Genomic DNA, 19,490 nt, shown 5'->3' on the forward strand with positions numbered 1-19,490 from the left:
TTCACCCTTGGATTCACCCATCTCCGTGAATAAAAGAGAATTTGTTCATCTCCCCCCCCCCCCGTATGTCCGTCGGAATTCTAAGGACACCGTACATGTCGACACCTGCGAGTCCGACATACCTTTCATTCCATGTCGAAGGTGGCATGTTATGAAGCGTGTGGCAAGGAAATATCCTCATAATAACTCCATACGCTAGCCACCACCGCCTTGTAAATGTGTACATACGTAAGAAACAGTTGCAACGAGAGAAAAAAAAATGCTGGGGGTTAAAATTGTAGGGAAGGAAAATATCAAAACAAGTTAAAAGTGAAGGACAGGACATAAAGACTGTAGGGGAGGGGAGCACTTATTAAGAGGAGGGTAAGGGGGCTCGCCCAAATCACAGTCTCAAGACCTTTCATTACAGCAGGGATCTCATTTTGTAGCACTGAGGAATGTCTCTTGCAGGTGGTTCGTCACCCATAATTGGCCACACCTCGGGCCACCACCACATGAAACCATGACGTTTATTTTTATTATTTAATCACCATTTTTTTTTCTTCTTTACTTGTCTCGTGGTCTAATTCGAAAAAAAAAATTACTTTCAGACATGGGTTAACTACATCTCACTCTTCAATCCAAAACGTTTTGGTGAATATACAACAAAATTGTAGTTATTAGTTGAATGTATAGATTTAGCAAAATAAAGCAACGCGATGGATTAAAACGAAAATGTAAGAATGCATATTAGGAATACATGAACTGATGATTAAACAAAAACTAATTGAGTGGTATAGTAGTTCAAAATAAAAAAAATTGTTGTTGTTATTGCAATTCCAAAACTTTTTCTCGATTTATATTTCTTAATTTTTGTCTACAATTATCTATCATTATAAAAAATAATTTTTGTGATTTATTGTTTGTTTTATTATTTATTTTTATTAAAAAACATTTCTATTGAAATAAACGTCGCACTTCTAATGTTTATTTGTATTTTTATAATTGTTGGCATAAATTAAAAGCATAGTGGTGCTTATTTCTATAAATTGTGCTTTTTACTTGAATATTATTGATTTAAGTTGCTTAGTTGTTAGTTAAAAAAGCACAGAATTTGAAGTATTTTAAGAAAAAAAAATCCTTCACTTTGTCCTTGAATCAATGAAACTTCTTCTCAATGAAGCCTACTTATCACAATTTGTTAAAATGGCGACTTATTTCTCACAACCTTCTAAGATATGATACAATAGTCACTTTAAGTTATGCTCGTCTTTTTTTATTTTTTGTCTATTAGAAGAAATGATGCATGATTTTATTTCATTTTATAACCGGCGTTGAACTATCAATGTTCAATTCAATAGCTTTGTAATTTTGAACCCAACCCAGAAGACAAAGGAACTCCTCGATCAAGCATTGAAACAAACTAGGGAGGACATTTTGTGACAACTTACCCACATTTACGTTACATGAAGAGGGAAACCGCGAAAACCTCCCACGGTTAGTCCACCAGCAAGGGGATTATTACCCCTGATCTGTCTATTACTGAGGGTAGTTTTTGTTAGAACTGTGGTCAGTGCAAACCGGGAGCAGAATTCGAATCGACCCGCCAACGTTAGAATCGAACCTGGGTCATCTCATTGAAAAGTGAGCTGTCTATCTCTTGAGCCACTATTGATTGATAAATGAAGTGTGATAAAAATTTACTTGTGGTCATTATTTTATTACCATTTTGTTCATTTTTGTGACGTCTTCTAGTGCATTTTTTCTCAACTACCGGTCCGTAGGCTGCAAACAACTATTTACAAGTCCACAGAAAGAATCTATATTAGGTAGATCTCAATGTAAAAAGTAATGGGTAGCTAAGCTTTCTTACCTATCAGACATATTTTCACTTATAAAAGAATTAAAACTAAGCCTTTAAAGCAAAAGCAATATAGTATTCAACTTATTAAAAAATATATAGTTTTGGTACAAATGTAAACAAGATATCAACTTTGAAATATTTCCTTCTTTCTGTCACTTTATAAATGCTGAAGACATTATTATGAAATTTTAGAGTATAATTTCGGAACCCAACCTTCGCCGGAAGAGTATGTACGTGTAGGGAATTTGTGGACCAAAAATACATTCATTGAAAATCAAAGTAACAGTTTTACTATCTCAAAAGGAGAACTTAGTTAAATATGAATGAAGAGAGTTCAATACTATCTATTACTATTATACTCTAAAGATAACATTGAGCTATCTTCAGATAAAGGATTAAAGCCACAATTCAATTCAATGAACATCGGACATATTTATGCATCCGTTCTGGATAAATACTATAAAAGAATAACTCCACCTTTATTAAAAAATAACTAATTTTTTTTTTATTGTCTTTTTCTTCAACTTGTATGTGGGAAACTACATTTTCATTTATGAATGTTATAAAAACAATACATCGAAATCGACTTAATCTTGCTCTTGCGTTACGTGTAGCTGTAACAGGCTTGAAACTTGATTTACTTGTATACTTTAGCTACCTAGACATAGTTACATAACTCGGTTCCGCCATTTTGTTATTTGAATAGCAAAATTTATATTTATGTACTAAAATTAATGTAAGTTTTATTTATATTTAAATAGGTTTAGGCTCAAAATATTTTTCCCTTTAGAGAGTATGGGAATGATCACTAACAAACTTGTCAAATATTGTTTAAATCCCACAATTTTTTAAATACAAGAGTCATGTCAATAGCCCAAATTGCCAACTTTACCGGTCCGTGATAAAACACTGAAATATAAGTCCTTCGAGTAAATTTAGTGAATTTCAAATAGCTCAATTCTTCGTAAATATGCATTTGTGTTTTTTATATTATTTAATTGTTGTAGATAAAATCATATATACATTCAAAGATTACAAATAACTAATAATCTTAAAACTAATAATGTCTGGGTATTAAGAGTTTATTTATAACTATACTGAGAAAAAAAGTCTGGTAAAATTACCTTACTGTATGTTAATAAAAATTTTTGATAATTAAAAAAAAAAAAAAAAAAAAGGCACCATAATTTTTGTTAATTTTAATATACAGTGTTTAAACAATTCATTTGGTAATTTTTTCGTTCAAGTGGTAATGGTTTACCGAAAATTCTGGTTTTCGAAATTATAGTTCCTATTATCACAAATTTAGTAAAATATACAAAACTGGAAGTAAATTTAATGGTTTTTATGCCATGCTTTATGGTATCATGATGAAATGACCAAATTTTATCATATATACTACCAACAGCGTGGTAATAAAACCATATTTTATTGTTAATTTTACCAAATGTCATTACTAAAGTGCTTCGGTAAAAATGATCGAACATTTTGATGTTCCCATACTGCCAGAAACACAACAAATTTCCCCATATGCAGGTAGTTTTGACCATACTTTTATTTTCTCTATGGATATTGAGAATATAGCTTTTTAAATTTAGTTTATACCAATCAATAAGTTGTAATAAAATCGCCACATATAGGTAACTTTCAATTACTTTTAACGCCAAGCGAAGGATAAATGGATAAGTTACAATCCTACAAAACTCTCGTAAATTCTGTCTCTTATCACAATTTGTTAAAATGACGGCTTATTTCTCACAACCTTCTATGATATCAATTAACTTTTCCCGATAGCGTGAATTATATAGTCGGTTCAGTGAATGATCGGCACTTTTAGTTTTGCGCGACAATTTTTATTTTATTTTGTGTATCATAAGAAATGATAAATGATTGTGATGAAAATGTTCTTGTGCCCATTATTTTATTGCCATTTTGTTCATTTTTCGCGACGTCCTCTAGTGCATTCCAAGTGGCTATCCTTCAGGGCTCAAAGCGGCGTTCGATACTTAGGGTAATAAACCGCCAATTTTTCATGTCGTCATTACAAGGAAATCAAGGAAGCAGGAATTTATACCTGGGTGTTTTGTTACAGCTTTTCTTCCTTTTTTTTTTCCTCAGTGACAAATATTAAGTGTCTCGGTCCATTGGATGAAGAATTCCGAATATTCCGTGCAACGAGATAGGCGCTATTAATGACATTCTTTAAATGTCATCTTCTTTTCATCTTTATTACATGGGGTGAGCAGATATCAATAACGAAGAAGTAAAGTTAAATGCCTTATGAGGTAAATTTTGTCAAGAATGGTAGTTATTATTTTAGTTTTAAGTACATCAAGAGTTAAGGTACCATAGTACGAGTACGAGATTGATTTAAACATAAGAGTGTATCGTAAAAAAAAATTTTTTGTAATAAAACTATTTTGAAAAAATTACAATGAGTAACCCTCCTTAATTAAGTAATCCTCAATATATGATAGTATTTAAATAGGTTTTGGACTAAGTTTAATTTGCGTGAAAATACTAGGTGGACCCGAAAGTAATGTCGTTTCGGCGCGTTAAATATTCGTTAGTCTTAAAAACTAATTCATTTTCTTCCATCCATTTTTATTCATTTTCGATCCGGCATTGAAAGGTCGTTGCTAACAAGGGTGAATACATTGTTGATTAAAAAAAAATCTTGATAACAAATATCAAATGCACCGAAACGACATTACTTTCCGGTCCCCCTAATAGATATAACTTACTTGTCAATCCCTGACTAAGTCTATCTTTGATAAACTTAGAGGATAAAGCTTGATCGTTCACTTATTTGATTTGAAAATTTCGTCTTCTTGCATACTTTGATATTACGTCAAATTATATAATCATATATCAATGATACAATTTGGTTTAGGTATATAAATTTCTAATCTAACATGTGTTATTATAGTGACGATAATTTCGGCTTTTAAAATACATGAACTCAAAAACTTATAAATGTATCCTGATGTATAATTTTTAAGTCGAAACGTAGCTGAGCAAAAGTTAAAAAATATATATATAATTTGTTCAATATTTAAATATTAAACGTCATAAGATTTCAATTCTATCTCAAACTAAGTCAAAAACCGCAAACTATACAAAATGTAAAATAATGTTTAAATTATTTCTTATAAATTACATTAATTAATGTTTCGAATATTTTCTAGTATTAACTTTTGTAATCATACGTATGTTACCTTCAATTTTTTTTCCTAGACACGAAAAATACAGTAAATATACCTATATTCAAAAGACAGAATTGGAATCTCTACCTCAAAATTTGTTACAAATCCTTTTTTCTATTTCTGTATCTTTCTATTTTCTTTTCTGTAAAATTTCTTATTGATAAGGGTAATTTTGAAATCAACACCTCAAATGCATGCAGATAAATTAACAAAATAATCATTAATAATGTCTCAATATCGAGTTGTAAAAATTTAATTGATTCTTCAGTTGAAGGAGAAAAAAAAATGGCGATTTGACGAGATTGTATCTTGTTTATAGAGGCAATTATTTTACTTGTAATCCAAAGTCGAGATACTTTTTCTATCAACTAAAATGCAGTTGGGAGAGAAATTATCGACCGTGGTTCGATACTCCCGGCACGTTACACAGAAAGTAAAATCCGAAATTATCTGGAAGTAGAGAATCAAAAAATTGCGCGGCAATTACCAGAAAGTACGATCTGCCGAAGCCCGAAGCCAAAGTGAGTGAAAAAGTCTCATTCGGGGTGGGTTGCTCGATTAAATTACAGCGAAAGCGTGGTTTTCGAATTTGGCTAATAGACCCGCTGAAAACACACTGCCCTTGTTGAGGCAAGGAATGCCACCCCAAATTATCCGCCTTACCTTCTCATTCCTACTATAAACATCACGTTTTGGTGGGCTCGAGGCGTCACAATTGTACCGCCTCTACGGGGAGACCATCATTATTGTGGAACTTTTTTTTATTATTATTATTTGTTACTCTTGTATTTTATACTTTTTGTAAGCGTCAAGCACGCGTCTTCAATGCTTATTTGAATGCTAAACCCATCGTATTGAGTGTTAGTATATTCTTTTATGTTAGATAGTTGATTTTTATTAAAGTTATATAAAAAAAATTATGAAATTTTATTTTACTTCATATTATTTTTTTAAAAAAAATCAGTTATAACTTACTCTATTTATCGTCTAAAAGGTGTCCCCAGTTTACACATTTTTAAAGATAAATCCGAGTAAACACTATTCATTAGTTTTTGAGTAATATAAAATAAATCCAATTTAAAATTAATAAAATAAAAATAGATCTACGTTAGAATAGCGTTTTGTAGTCAGAATCTACTTCCTTCATCTATCAGGTTAACCTATGGGGAATTATAATGATACCAATTCCATGCTTTTTAGATCACTAATTAATATTTTAATTTTTTTTGCTTCGTTTCATTCATTTAATGTATTTAATTAAAATTACAAAATTTTTATATTTTAAGGATTTTGCATGTTTTTTCAACTTTTGTCTGGGTTCACCAAAGCCTTCTGTGGTAGCTTTGGGAAAAAAACTAGTCTTAAAGAATTAAAATTTGGTTACTTGGTGTCATGAACTAATTTTAATGTATAAACTGAAATCAAAATGTTCCGAAATTTTAATTAGTTAGTCAAGAAACAGGGAATTGATCTGACATTGTAAAAAATCCCGGATCAAATTACGGAAGAAAAAAATACTTTGTACACTCTGAGTGCAGCATTCGCAAATCTATTTTGCCGTAAAATCCATTTTGACCGTAAAATTTTATACCACATTTTTTGCAGCAATATTTATTTAATTACAGTGATATAATATGATGGAAAAAAAGTGTCTACAGCATATGTAATTTTGTAGAATTCTGGGTAGAATTTACGTTTTTAAGAAATAAGCTTTTGAAGGTAATAAATTAAAACCAATTTATGTTATTATGCTTAGACTTCTTTCAATGTCGAAATACCTTATTTCTCACTTTATTTCTGTAAAAGTATTTTCCTTACAAGGTACTTGGATTAGCCGGAAAAACAACTAAAGGGACAATTCGTATAGCCCTAAATCTAGAATTTTCTTTTGTATTTAATTAGGAACTGTCTCGACGATAATTAATAAATAATATGTAAATCATTTTATCTTAAGCTTTGTTTTATTACATAAAAACTCTAAAAATAAGGTCGAAGTCTTAGCAATAAGCAAATAATGTCACGTGTTTTTTTTTTCTTCATAATATTTGTAACTATGTTAACAGATTTAACTGGAACTGTTCTTTGAGAAATTTGTCTGATTATTATTTTTGAGAAATTTGTTTGATTATTATTTTTGAAAAATTGAGATTATTATTTTTGCGAAATAGTAATAATAATAATTATTATTATTTTTTTTTTTTGGATTTAAGTAGGAGTAGTTGAGGGTTGCTCATAAATTTCAGAATTGTATATTTATATGGAAAGTGGTTTTTATTAATATAATTTAAATTTTTTAAAATTTAATGAATATTATTGTAATATAGTTCATGCAAAGATATTTAGCAATGTATGTTAATAGGAGATAAATATACAGAAACTTCTTTAACGTTTATTGAGAAAAGATATGGCCAAAACTACCAAAATATATTAAAATTCACCGCGTTTTTCATTCTATGGGAACACTAAAAGGCTCGACAATTTTTACTGAAACACTTTTCTAAATATTTTGCTAAAATTAATAATAAAATATTCTTTTATACTATGTGATAAAATTCGGTAAATATGGTAAAATTTATTATGTTATCATGATAGCTCAGAGCATGGCACTAACAACTATTTATTTGGTTTAAATTACTTAACAATCTTGTACTTTTTACTAAATGCGGGGTAATAAGAACTAATCATTTTGTAAACCAGAATTTCCAGTTAATCGTTACCATATTTACGGAAATGTTACCAAATGAATGGTTCAAATTTCATACATTTTGGTTTTATTAACCAGAGCTATTATTTTTTTTTTTTACCGGACATATCAATACCATTCAGTACGGTAATTTAACTAGCAATTTTTTTACATCTTAATAATGGATAATTGATCTTATTTTCTCTATCTTAGATTTTTCATTGTTCGAAAGACATTCTTAAATTGAAATAAAATTGTTTAACTTGTTTAATTTATTTATTATTATTAATTTATGTATTATTTATGTTTAATTCATTTAATTATTATTTATTTATTTATTCTTATAAATTATTTGATCGGTTTTTTTCATATAAACTTCAAACTTTGTTGTAAAAATTGTAATTTATTATATTAAGAGATAGTTTCAATTGTTTGATTAGAGTTTAAAATTTTTGTATAAAACATTTAGTTAAACTTTATTATTTTAAAAATTCGTTTTTTATTACAGGAAAATTTAAATAATGTATCATAATCAATACTCAGTATGCCAATTAGAATAAAGGAATATTCAAACCAGGTGAGTTGCTTTATAAACTATTACAAATTGTTTTGTCATGAATAATTGAGTAAATAAAAATTTCGATACTAAAATTTTATTTAAAATTTAAATTTTCCGCTGTTTGGAATTTTTTTTTGTATAATTGTAGTAATTATACATTTATTTTAGTAACAAATATTTATTGAAAAAAATTTCCTTAAACTTTAACAAGAAATTTAATCGTTTACAGGATAATTCCGTTTTGGAAGTATTTGTGGAAATATAATTAAAATATCAAGAATTATTCTTTATATTGTACAATTCTTAGTATTTTTCTTATAGCATTTTTTATTTTTTTCTCAATATGTAATTGAGTTCACACACACACACACGCACGCACCCTTCCATTTCATCTTTCATAAAAAAAAGTTTGTATTGTTTTCAAGATGCAATAAATGTTGGAGCATTATAAATAAATATGTCAGGATAAAATATTTTTTTAAAATTATTTTTATTTATAGTGCTTGTACCTAATTCTCACGTGTACCATCTTAAAACTTAACACAACAATACATAAAAAGAAGAAAACTTTCTTTTGAGAGTTCTAATCAGAATAAAAGTTTGCACCGCTTTTTCATTTTCGAATCGCTTCCTCTCGGGAGTATTTAGCACACCATAATTTCAGTCATTTTCTCCGCAAAAAGATAACTTACAACCTTAAACTTCCCAAACGCCTCGACGATTTTCTCCAAAACACAACAGGCCTTCTTGCCAAACAACATTTCCACTAATAACATGTACAAGCCCCAAAGAGCGACCACGGAAAATGATCATTATTTGCATCAAGTCTCAATTTTCAGTTCAAGCGCTTTTTCTCTCTATATATATACTCTCCTCACCCCCTCGACATCTCGCCAACTGAAGAGGGGTGGTGGCGGTAAATTGCGCCACTATTAAGGGATTTTCATACCATCTGTCGAAGGAAGACTATTATCATTATTACAAAGCCGTGGGCTGTGAAAATTGAGATCCATTTTTCAACTCGACTGGAAAACCATTGCAATGGAAGGTCTGAAGACCGATTAACAGATCTTCTAATAGTAGATAAATTTGGAGGATAAATCCCCATAATGCCTCAAGTATGTTGCCCACAAAGTATCTTTTATTCGTTTTCCACTCTTTGGAGTTTGAGATATTTATTCTTTTTGTCATAAAGCCGAAACATGTTCGTTGTTATTCAGAGGAGTTAAAAAAGAAATGCACAATTTTGATAATGTCGTAAATTAATGTTTTGAATTGTAAAAGCTTTACACTGCATAGAATTTTTTTTAACACTTCGATAAAATGCTCTGTGAAGGGTTACTTGCAGATCGAAAAAAGATTCTACTTTCAATATTAACTTAAGAAGATTTATTTGAACGTAATTACCATTTTTATTTAATAACTAAGTAGTTTTTTTTCTCCATTTTATTTATTAAAGTGTGTTCCATTGCGCCAAGTTAGCAAGTTTCAATCATGCAAGCATTTTTAAAAATAATTCTTAGTTCCTAAAATATGTATTTTCATTTAGATATTAATATCTTCGTTAATTATATTAAAATTGATAATATTATTTTCAATGTTTAATTTATAAGAATGTTAGATCAATCAAGTAGTTGAAATTAGATTAATGTCAATGATGGAATATAGACCATCTATGCGATTCGCTATTCACGCACTACCAAACGACCCATATTCGAATCGCGACGATGGCTGTTCGATTCTTATACTGTTCTCGACCGCAGTGCTGACATCAAATATAAGGCTGATTATGGGTTAAAATTTCTTTATTATATATCTTATCTATTTTCATTATATATCTTATCTATTTTCATTATATATCTTATCTATTTTCATTATATATCTTATCTATTTTCATTATTTTCTTTTTCATGAATCGCAAATGAATGCGGGTTATTTTTACTTAAAAAGTTCTTCGTGAAAAGTAGTTTACTCCCCACAATTGTTCGAGAATGTTCTATTCATTAATTTTTTTTTTTTATCTTATGGATTGGGTTCAAAGTTGCAACGCTACTGATTCTCCAATCCACTTTGAATCGAATCGACTCATCAACACAGATAAAAAAAATTTGTTCTAACCTTTAAAATCATTTATACACAACAAATATAATTATAATATTTGCAAAAGAAAATTTAAATATCTGATATTCTATGGCATAGACTCTCAGCTTATAGCATTTTGATTTTACGGCCTTATTCTACTTAGAAAAATTTAATGGGTAACATGGATTGAATTATTATTTATTCATAGGGTTGGAAAAAAAACTTCATATACATTTATATTTCACTTTCTTATCAATCATCATGGTACACGAACTTACTTGAGGGATTTTGTTAGAACTCATCCTATATCAGGGGTCAGGGGTAATTTCTGTCACAATTTTGAAGTTATATTATCAATAATTTTTCATAAATCTATACAACTTTTACCAGCATCAGTTAAATTTGCTCTTAGTATTGACAAGAAAAATTGTGTACTAAAAACTTCACCAACTGTTCTTGCCCCCTTTAATAGTGTACTAAAAGCAATTTTTTTAAAATAATAATTTTGGCAATATAAAAATAAAGATAAGTCTGTCAAATATTGAAAAGTATAATGCGACATTTACTAAAGTTTTAAGTTTAGTTATTATTAAAAAAAACTGCAAAGAGATCAATACGCCATCACTACCTTAAAGCAACACAGAAATTTAGCTGAATTATTCAGATTTCGCTGAAACAGAGGGGGGTTAAAAAAGAACAGAAACTAATGTGTCCCATCCATTTTATATCATTGACAGTGTTTATTGTCATGAAGGATGAAAACCTTCCTTTTGTAAGAAAAACAGATCAAATGAATGAATACCATCTCCTTCTTTCCACAAATCTCAAAACCCAACAAACTATTATTTCCTTTTTTTAGATCTCTCAAATATTTTCTCCCATCTTCCTTCAGAGGCAACCTATAAAAATTCAGATTAAGGAAGTAGATAAAGCAACAACAACAGTAAAGAAAAAAAATATATCTAAAATGACAAAGAAGAAGAATTTGATTAATGATTTTATATTCCCCTTTTTTCGTTTCCTAATCTAACCTCTCACGCCATTTTTCACAGCTCGTCCTTCCTTCTAGAAGTATATCAACCACCAATGGGAGAAAGAGCGTAGACGCAAGCTTATTATGCAAATTAGGGTTGGTTGGGGCAGCCTTCAACGCTTGCCGAACCCAACATCCATCTCCTTCGTGCCACAGCTGACACAATTCCGGGTAGAACTCTGCCGTTTTCTTCCTTGGTAAACCTAAAATGGGCAAGTTTTGGCGCGAACTCCTATGGCGCCAGTTATTATATGATCTTAGAATTAGATTTCATTGGAAATAGTTTACTGTATACAGAAAAGACCTAACGTTTATATCACGGTGAATATCATGTAATTTTACAAGAATACACTCGAAGAAATCTTTTGGAAAAACATTCACTTTAAATTTTGTGTCATTTGCGTGTGAATTATGGAATTACTTAATGCTAGTTTTAACAGATATTCATTTAAAAACAATTGTTAAACTACTGTATATTGGCGCCAGTTATTAAGTGATCTTAGAATTTATTTCCATGGAAATAGTTAATTAAAAGTCCTAATCTTCAAACGACCTGGAAAATTATGCAATTTTACAAGAATATAGATATCAAGAATTCTTTTGGAATAGCATTTACCTTAAACTTTGTATTATAAATTTCTGAATTATGGAATTACTTAAAGATAGATTTAACAGATATTTATTTAAAAACAATTGTTAAATTATTGTATATTGTTTTTTTTTTTCTGTTTTTTTTTTCTTCTGATTTTTTTTAAAAAGTAGTTTTTATGTAAAGTTTACGATTAAATGATTATTTAGATAACAGTTACAAACACAAATAAATTTTTTAAATATTTTGACTTATTAAAATTTTTTTCACCTTACATTTTTTATTATTAATTTATTAATTATGGAATTACTTAAGACCAATTTTAACATATGTTTATTTAAAAATTGTTAAATTATTTTTCTTCATTGTATTTTGCCAAAGTTTAATAATAAATGATTGTTTAGACATCAATTAAAAACAATCAATTAATTTAAGACATTTTCAGAAATTTCTCAATTCTACAGTGCAATTGAAAAAAGAGCGTAAATTCTTCTCAGTAGATTTCGTGAGAAGTGACATGAAAACTATTTTCTTTCTATTGATAATGGTATGACCGCTAAAATAGAATTTTTTAAAAAAATTTATATATTGAAATATAATTTTGAAAAAAAAAACTCTTTTGCAATAAGTAGCTTATTATGCAAAAATACCAAATATATAAAAATCTCACTTTTGAATTTTTCGTCGCTTACCTTGGATTAGGCGTCGCTTGGATTAGGGATAAATCAGAATCACAAGGGATTGAAAGTAAAACTTTCCCCTGTAGAATTATCACTCATATCTCCAAAAATAATGTGCAAATATTGAGAAGCGGCAGTCAGATGACGCCGACAGTATGTCACAATAACGTGAGTGTAAGAGAGGGGTATAAAAGAAATGGTAGCAAAGAAGTAAAGCTGTATGCAACCGTTCTTTAAGTCGCTCAGTGCCATAACTAAATAATTATGACACAGAGAGAACTCATGTGGATATTTTTTTACGTGGTGAAATTATAGGCCACCTGAAATGTAACGTACTCATAGTGAAGTACAAAGTATCGGAAGGACTTGGAATTGCCCTTAGTGACGTCTCTAGGTTTTTGCAACAATTCCAATGAGATGATGGGAATGTCAGTACTGGTCTCCCCCCCCCCTCCTAGTTACAACGTCGAATGAAAATCGGTATTTGGAAGAAACTGCCAAAAGAAGCAGACGAAGCACAGTATACGTCTTGTAAACTATCTGCAGACACGTGTAACACAGTTTGGAAAATATTGGCCCATAAGCTTGCAGGCCAATAAAATGTGTTCCACTCATGGCAATTCACTGTCGTCAGTGATTAGTCTGGAGTAGAGAACATGTGACTTGTGTGATGTTTTCCGACGAGTCCAGGTTTAACTTATAGTCTGATTCATGACGGACTTTCATATGGAGAACGCCAGTTATCCATTACCACCAAGACAACATCATTGAATGACACCTTCATGGTGGTGCAAGAATGCTAGTTTGAAAATTATACTAGGCTCCGGAATATATTTGCATGTTTAGTTAAGAACTATGACAGGTCAAATTTATCGGAACATCATTCTAGAACAACGTGTACGTTTCTTTAGAGATGCCATTGGCGCAGAATGAATTTTTATGCGTGGCAACGCTCGTTCTCACCCAGCAAACCTAGTAAACGAATGCATTTAATCTGAGGATGTCACCTGTATAAAATGACCAGTATTCTCACCTGACTTGAATCAGATAGTGCATGTGATGGACATGCTTGGCCGTCGAGTTGCAGCCTGCTAACTATCTCCTACATGTGTACCAGAACTTCGGAAGGCATTGCTTGCTCAGTGGAGTAATCTTCCCTAAGATGAATTCGACAATTTGCCTACGCGTAGTAAGGACAGTATTTCATCGCTTGGGAGACATACAATATATTAACAATCATACAAACCATGCAATATTACATTTTTGTAAATGAGATATGTCTTATAACTGAGCCAGTGAGCGAAAATCGTAGTTTTTGTGAACTATAAAAATGCACCATATTTTTCGTTCTTTATCTAAAAGGACTTCACAAATAAGTCACGTTTTTTTTCTGAATCTTTATTTGCCAGATCTGGAATGATCCTAATTTATGGACATAAGCGTTGTTTTTGTGAAAGTTTAATAAGTTGTTAAAAATTAATCATAAATAATTAAAGTTAAATCAATAAATAATCATTTGTATTATCAATTAAATCAGTCAATAATCATTTGTATAAAAAGTTACTATATAAAGTTGAATATACATAATTGCTTTTCTTATATAAACCTAATCAATCTTTGTTTTTATCAAATGTATAAATATTTTAAGAAGATGGAATGGGTATAACCCATTTTTTATCAAATTTAATAATTTCTTTATCCAACCATTCTTTTTTAATAATTTCTTTGCAATGGTATGCTACTTAGCATTTACCATTATTTCAAACTTTTCAGATAAAGAAATATACTGTTCTCCAATTTAAAATCAAATGATAACCTCAAGATTATTTTTAAAATGTTGTATTCTTCGTTATAAACATTTTAGAGATTCTAAGCATTCATTTCCACTTCTTCCAATTCAACGGTTCTAGCAACTGTGCTATGCATAAACAACAAACATAACAGCATTCGAAACCCGCTTGGAAACCCAGTTAAAATAACAAACCACTATCGGCACGTTTCGTATAAGCTACTATCTCCAGTCTCTTCCCGAAACTCATATTCCAACAAACCCCAACAACGTACAACTCCACCCCCTCATCACCATGCACTCCTTGATTACAATCTCAACAAAATTAATACGCCAAAATTTTTACCCCGACTATTTCTCCTCACCCTTCAAACATACTAGAGAGGAGAATTAAAATGTTGAAAGCCTCGCCTACTTGACTTGTTAGGCGAATGAAATGCTCTAAGTATTGGCGCTTCTTTTGTTCGTGGCTTATTTAATGAAATAAAAGGGCTACTTCTGTAGAATTTTCCGCATTTTATTCCCCATGCAATATTACGTGTTTGATCAGAAAAAGAAGTCTATGTTTAAATGACTTCAGCACATGGAATGCTTTAAAGTGATAAAAACTGTAAAATGGTGGCAAAATTAGGATTGAGGATTAGTGGTGATTTTATCGTTTGGTAATTTTCCAAGAACATATTAATTATACATAAATATATTTATAAGAACTTTTTTTAAAATTCTTTTAGATCTAAAAGAACTAATAAAGAGTGCGGTAAAATTACATCAGCTAATTGAAATGTATAAAACCGAGCTAGTATTATAATGCAGCCAAATAATTTTATGAAATCTCAAATTTTCGCAATGTTTTGTGCTATTTATGTTCATATCAACTTTTATTAAGTGTGATATAACAAATAGAAATGGAATAATTTAAACCTTCTTCATAGGGAAAAAAACATTAATTGCGATGACAATGACTGACGGACGTTTTTGGCATTATTTACTCGCTTTTTGCAATGGTATCCAGTTCAAAATAGTCAAGTAGGGTACGAAACTTATTTGGAAAATGAGGAACCAAATATTTGAAATAAATATCAGAAAATGCATGGGTTTTAAGATTCATGACCCATAAAATTTAATAAACTTTAACTAAGCTATAAACTTTTTTAGCCTACGAAGAAATTTAACAAGGAAAGCAGCAGCATCTCGAGATCAGTTAAAATAAGAATTAAATAGAAGTTTGAATTCAAGTCTGATATGATATGCATTTATAAGTTTAGTGCAATGACGAATGAAGTAATGATGTTATCGTGCCAGATGGAAAGTTAGATGTAAATCGTTATCATTGTTAATTATATATATGTGTGTAACAAGAGAGTTTCCATCAAGGAGAATGACTAGAGCTTCTAACGTCTTGTTTTTAGCCAAACACTGCAAAAATCTATATTCCAATATGAGCTCAAGTCTGATGTGATAAAAAAATAATGGCAGTGTTATAGTGCAGGATAATGCTTCAAAGTGTTAATATTGCAGGTTTAGTATTATTTAAGGTTATTATTAATTTTAAGAGGACGTTATAACACGGGAGAAACTTTTCATGCCCATATTGTTTTGACTCTACTGATATTTAAAATTCCAAGCATAGAGAAAGTAAAGTTCAGGTAAACCTAGTGTAAGCCATGAAGTGTCGAATACTGAAAACAATGATTTCAAAATGTCAAAAATTAAAAATTAAAAAAAAATTATAATAATAATAACTGTAGGATAATTTCTCCACAGCGTAATCCTGCCACAATTTATTTGCATTTTGATACATTAAAAATATTTGTTTGCATTTTAAACTCATAATTTATTCTAGGTTTACCCCCAAATCATTTTTTTCTAAGCTTTTAATTTTAAATTACTTACAGGTGCTGGTTCTTTACCCCCGCTATATAACGCTTTCTTTGTGTTATCACTGACTTAAAAAGAAAACATCATTAAAAATGGTATGCTTTAAAACAACTTGAATATGACTTTCTTTTTTCCTATAAATAATACTTGTCATTTTCAGAAAAAATGCATTATTTAACATAATTTTGTCTCACCTCGTATCAGTTTCTGTAGACAGACTTTTTTATAAAACAGATGTATTATTATTGGAGGGTTTTTTGCAATGTTTCGTCTAATTATAACAAGAAATATAAAAAATAATTAAAGTCAATTCTTACTTAGCTCAGCAAGGAAAATTTTTATTTTAGTTACTTTTTATTAAATAATTAAAACATTTTCTCCCATATAAAACGAAAATTAATTAATTAAATTTAATTAATGAAGTAATATTTGAAAAAGCTGTCTTAACATCAAGTATCACCCACTACAAATTTAAAAAAAATGTATTTGATCTTGATTGGATGGATAAAAAGTGTTTTTTTAAGGATTGAAATTTTTGAACAAGATATGCAAATATATATATAGGGAGAGTGTGAACTAATAGTAGGAATTGAATAAAGAATCATTCTTTATAAACGCCGACAAAGTATGAATTTATTTTAAAGATAATATCATTTATCCGCGTATTATGATAATCAAGAATATTCCAGTCTTTCTAGGCACTTACAAATTATGTTCTTTTATTTTCCATCAAGGACTCAAACAACACTGCATACCTTATGATAGCAATATAAAAGACCTTGATTGTATTTTTATGTTGTAGTAATGATAATAACAATAATACCCCAATTTTAAACATAGCATCCAATGGTTTAATTTTTGAAAATATATCTATATAAAAAAATTTCATTTAAATATGATTACTATCATTCAAAACATGTACAGCAAGCAACAGAAAAATAAATAAACAGACCACCCTGAATAACGTTTGATCCAATGATCGGATCTTAACGTTATAGGACCCAAACTTAATGGTTCGTGAGGGAGATCTAAAATATGCAAATTAATTAGTGCAGACGATATTTTAATTTACAAAATCAAACACAAAAACGTATTTTCTCTGAATAAACACATCTTTTTCTGACAGATTTGGATTTTTGAATTCTAAGAAATCGAATTTTCAATTTGCGACTATTTTTTCAAATTCGATTTCTCAGGAACTATTCAGCCGATTTTGCTCAAATTTGTAGTTTGCCATGTAAAACTACATTTTTTAAAATGATGTAGAAAAATTCTATACCTTACAATTCAAAAGTTTTCGATTCTTATTAAATAAAATAATAATAATAAAAATATTTACTAAAAGTTACTTTTTACGTGAAATTATATTTGGATAAACGAATTAATTCATTACGTACTTCATTTGAATTTTCTAACATCCAAATAGCCCTTAAATGCATTTTCTCTGTTTTCAAATGATAATTTGTCTGAAAAACTCGTCAATTCGAAATGCCTTTTAGGCAAAGGAAAATATTCTAGTTTTGTACACTGAGGGAAAAAAAAGTATGGTCAAAACAACTGGAATATGGTAAAATTTACGGCATTTTTGGTTCTATGGGAGCACCAAAATACTCGGTAATTTTTACCGAAGAGCTTTGATAATGATTTTGGTAAAATTAATAATAAAATATGGTTTGATTATATGTGATAATATTTGGTAAATATGGTAAAATATGATAATTTTTCATGATACCTTAAATCATGGAATAAAAATAATTCATTTTGATTAAATTTATTTTACAGTTTTGCATTTTTTACAAATGTGTGGCTATGAGAACTATTTTTTAAACCTGAATTTTTGGTAAACCGTTACCAAATGAACAAAAAAATGGTTTAAAAAAAGTATACTTTGGCTTTATTAACCAGAATTATGGTTTTTATACTAGAAATGCCATTACCATACACTTCGATAATTTTTAACACAATTTTTTTCATCGTGTAGATTATTTGGAAATCAACCATAAAAATTGGCCATTATAAATGTTTAAAATAAATTTTGAAAATTAGATTACAATTAAGAAAGAAGTCATTTTATTATTGTAAGTATTAAGAAAGAAATCAGTTTAATAATTATTAATTTAGAATTTAAAATTAGTTTTGAGTTAAAGTATTCATCATTTTCTGAAGCGCTATTTGTAATTAATATTGAAACTATACTTAAGTTTCATAATTTAGACTTAAACATACTTTTATTTTGTCAATTACCATCATCATCAATAGCACAACAGCCCAGGGTGGGCCTTTGCCTTCTCAATAAGGTTTTACCAGACCAACCTTTTTCCTGCTGGCGTTTTCCAGTTTTTAGTTTTTTTAAGACCAAAAGGTCATTTTCTAGGCTATCTATCCATCTCAAATTCAATCTGCCTTTTTTCGTGGGCCATAACTGAAAAATGTATTAAATGTATTAAAAACTCTTTTTGTTTTACGGTCTTTGTCCATTTTGATAACGAGGCCTACTCATTTTATTCTTTGCAAACTTCTACAGACCATCGATAAATTTGTACAATTAATATCCTTAATTTTAAAATTTACACCAAACTTCTACACACCATCGATAAATTTGTAAAATTATACCTTTAATTTTAAATTTACACTGAACTTCTACAGACCATCGATAAATTTGTAAAATTATATTCTCAATTTTAAAATTTGCACCAAACTTCTGCAGATCATCGATCGTAAAATTGTATTTTTAATTTTAAAATTTTCACCAAACTTCAAATCAAACCTTTGCAGACCATCGCTAAATTTGTAAAATTGTACCTTTAATTTTAAAATTTACACCAAACTTCTACAGACCATCGATAAATTTGTAAAATTATATCCTCAATTTTAAATTTTGCACCAAACTTCTGCAGATCATCGATCGTAAAATTGTATTTTTAATTTAAAATTTTCACCAAACTTCAAATCAAACCTTTGCAGACCATCGCTAAATTTGTAAAATTATACCTTTAATTTTAAAATTTACACCAAACTTCTACAGACCATCGATAAATTTGTAAAATTATATCCTCAATTTTAAAATTTGCACCAAACTTCTGCAGATCATCGATCGTAAAATTGTATTTTTAATTTTAAAATTTTCACCAAACTTCAAATCAAACCT

The 19,490-nt window shown here is 29.3% G+C and overlaps 1 protein-coding gene across 16 annotated transcripts in view; it reads left to right on the forward strand.

Moving 5' to 3' along the window:
* Window positions 1-19,490, forward strand: part of LOC107447961 (POU domain, class 3, transcription factor 3-A) — a 467,439-nt gene that overhangs the window by 296,204 nt on the left and 151,745 nt on the right. For 11 of the 16 annotated variants that reach the window (XR_015432756.1, XR_015432761.1, XR_015432757.1 and 8 more), the window contains one exon: window positions 8,241-8,309. The exons of 2 other annotated variants lie outside the window; for them this stretch is intronic. The gene's annotated coding sequence lies outside the window, so the exon portion shown is untranslated. Of the gene's footprint in view, window positions 1-8,240; window positions 8,310-16,359; window positions 16,438-19,490 lie in introns of all 16 variants that reach the window. 3 more of the 16 variants (XR_015432764.1, XR_015432768.1, XR_015432769.1) reach the window with 1 other exon arrangement.

Source organism: Parasteatoda tepidariorum, chromosome 3, assembly GCF_982258835.1.
Source record: "Parasteatoda tepidariorum strain Cologne lab strain chromosome 3, Ptep-v5.0, whole genome shotgun sequence".
NCBI lineage: Eukaryota > Metazoa > Arthropoda > Arachnida > Araneae > Theridiidae > Parasteatoda > Parasteatoda tepidariorum.